General features: G+C 49.2%; 1 long non-coding RNA gene across 1 annotated transcript in view; it reads left to right on the top strand.

Moving 5' to 3' along the window:
• LOC107106213 overlaps window positions 1-2,551 on the top strand; it is a 4,605-nt gene extending 2,054 nt beyond the window's left edge. Inside the window, exon 3 of the long non-coding RNA XR_001482360.1 lies at window positions 2,521-2,551. This is a non-coding gene — a long non-coding RNA (uncharacterized LOC107106213). The remainder of the gene's footprint in view (window positions 1-2,520) is intronic.
• Window positions 2,552-2,834: the final 283 nt, after the last annotated feature.

The raw sequence follows: 2,834 nt of genomic DNA, 5'->3' as shown, positions 1-2,834 counted from the left end.
TTGGACCGGGGGGCCGGGGGGGGGCTCTGCAGCTTACCTGGCTGCTTCTTGCTCTGACTGAGGGCTGCTGGGAGCAGGGGGTAGGGGTTGTTGCATGTGCCCGCCCCCTGGGCTCTTTACTGCCGGAGCTCCGCTCCTGTGCGCTCCCGCAGGAAATGACCCCTGAGCAAGACTACCTCAGGATTTAGAGCAAGAGGTCAACAAAGGGCCAGTACAAGAAATTGCATTTGCATAACCAAAAATATACTTCTTAACATTATTGATCGTTCACATGTCGGTCAACATCCATAAAGTCCCCCCCGCCCCACCTGTGCTTGTTGTGAGTCCCTTCCAGTATTCCCTCTAAACTGAGTTAGTGTTGAGCAAACTAATTTATTCAGTAGCCAGATTGCTCTGGAGCCCTCCTTCCTGAGCGGAGACAAAAGTGCGTGAGCCGGAGGCTAAAAAACTGTGAGCTAGCTCACACTCACTCAGCTTAGAGCAGTGGTGGCACTCAGATGGCACGAGTGCCTTCGCCGCAGCCAGGCCCAGACCATCATTAAAGTGTCGAATTCTCTGCCAAATAATTTTAAGTAAATGAAAGCATTTGGGATTGCTTTCCTTACTTTGTTTGGATCATCTTAAATTAATGTATGAGGTTGTTTTTTCTAAAGTAAAACCTCAGTATTCAGGTTAAATTGCCGTGTTGGCACTTTGCGATAAATAAGTGGGGTTTGGGTCGCAGTTTGGGCACTCGGTCTCTAAAAGGTTCGCCATCACTGGCTTAGAGGGAGCATTGGTCCCTTCTTAGGAAAATGGCGCTCACGAGTCCTAACAATAAGAAGTAATAAATATAAACCCGTGCATGCCAAATGGTTGTTGTTTTAATAAACTGGCATAAATCTACCCATGGTTTGCACTTGGATTATTGGCAGCTGTTCACCTCGGTCATGTTTCTTCCCAAAGGCCTGTAAGAAGCCCTTTAGTCCTGACTCCTTAGCGCCTGCCCTTGGCTTCACTTACGGTTCTTCCATCATCTTACCCTTTAACTTTCAGATTTCATGTTTTTCCCCTTAAAGAGCCATATTTGGTTCCATACTGAGCTGTGTTCGGCTCTAGGGTTTTGGCTGCTGGTCCTGGACCTGCCCCTATTTATCTAATCAATTTTTGTCCGTCCCCCCCCCCCCCGAGCCACAACACCGGGTCCTATAATTTCCCTTTTCTCCTTTTGTCCTCACAACAGCCATCTTGTGAGGCTGGTGAGGCTGACGGAGTGAGTGACTGGCCCAAGGTCATCCAGCAAGCTTCATGGGGGGGTAGGGAGGATTTTAACTTGGGTGTCCCAGATCCTAAGAACATAAGAGAAGCCCATGTTGGATCAGGCCAATGGCCCATCCAGCCCAACACTCTGTCACACAGTGGCCAAAAAGACCAGGTGCCACCAGGAGGTCCACCAGTCCACCAGTGGGGCCTATGATTGCAGGAATTTTTTTTACCTGGTCACCAGGCTTCCATTTGGGGTACCAGCCTCACTTAAGGCCACTGGGCCGGATGGGATCTCGCTGGACACCAAGTCTTGGTAGGAAGAGAAGAAGGCGCAAGCATACACTACAATCTATTCTATTGAACCTGAAGCAACATTACAGAAAAGCTGACTGCTCTTAGGGTTACCAACTCAGGGTAGGGAAATTTCCTGGAGATTTGGAGGTGGAGGGCTGGATTTAGGGAGGGGAGAGACTTCAGTGGGGTATAATGCCATAGAGTCCACCCTCTAAAGCAGAGGTGTTCAACTAATTTTTCACGAGAGCCAGATCTGACATAAATGTCACTTTGTTGGGCCAGGCCATGTATAGTGTAAAATGTAATGCCAGGTACCAGAAATACTTAGCATTGGCTGTGAACATACTCCTAATCAGCAGAGCTCGGGGCCAAACCAGCCCTCCTTGCCCCTTATGGTTGCCACCTCTGGCTGGGCGATCCCTGGAGATCTGGGGGACAATGCTCCCTCTAAGCTGTGGAGTCTTGTGAGCAAAGATTCTACTTTGTAAGCTGCTGGCATTAAAGTTGTGAGCGAGCAATCTGGCTACTGCATAAATTAGTTTGCTCTGGAACCATCCTTCCTGAGCTAAGGCAAACATGTGTGAGCTGGAGGTTAAAAAACTGTGAGCTAGCTCGCACTAACTCAGCTTAGAGGGAACACTGCTGGGGGAAGACCTTGGGGAGGGCCTGCATTTGGGGAAGGGAGGAACCTCAGCAGGGGGTATAATACCCTAAAATAGGTCTTCTGGTCCTAATTTGAACTGGTTTCCCCTGAGTTGCTCGCAGGCCGGATAAGAGCCCTTGATGGGCCAGTTCTGGCCCCCGGGCCTTATGTTTGACATGTCTGCTCTAAAGCAGCCATTCTCTCCAAGGGAACTGATCACTTTCATCCGGAGACCGCTTGGAATTCTGGGCAATCTCCAGGCCCCACCTAGTGGATGGTAACCATAACTGAGGCTCTTTTCCTTGCACTCACACCATCTCTGCTTCTTTCCTCTGTAGGTCCCTGGTGCTACGGTGAAGAACACTGCGGTAAGAAACTGCTGTTTTTCTCTTTAACCCCAGATTCTGAGCAAGGCTCATTTTGAGGTTCTCTGGTCAGAATTTATTTTCACACTGGAATGTGTTAACATGTCTCTGAACATATGCAGAGAGCAGTTCTTTCTCCACTTAGTCACTGCACTGAACTGGGATCTAGTAGGAGGGCTACATACCAGCAGAGTATGGCTTTTTGATCAGTTAGAGTCCCAGGGGCCTTTCCCACCCCATGTGGCAGAGGGCAGATTCCCAAGGGCCCTTTTATTAGGGGTAAAATG

The sequence above is a fragment of the Gekko japonicus genome, unplaced genomic scaffold, assembly GCF_001447785.1.
Source record: "Gekko japonicus isolate JY-2015 unplaced genomic scaffold, Gekko_japonicus_V1.1 scaffold2016, whole genome shotgun sequence".
In the NCBI taxonomy this organism is placed as follows: domain Eukaryota; kingdom Metazoa; phylum Chordata; class Lepidosauria; order Squamata; family Gekkonidae; genus Gekko; species Gekko japonicus.
Note: the sequence above shows the minus strand (reverse complement) of the source record. Positions and strands in the feature narration are given on the sequence as shown.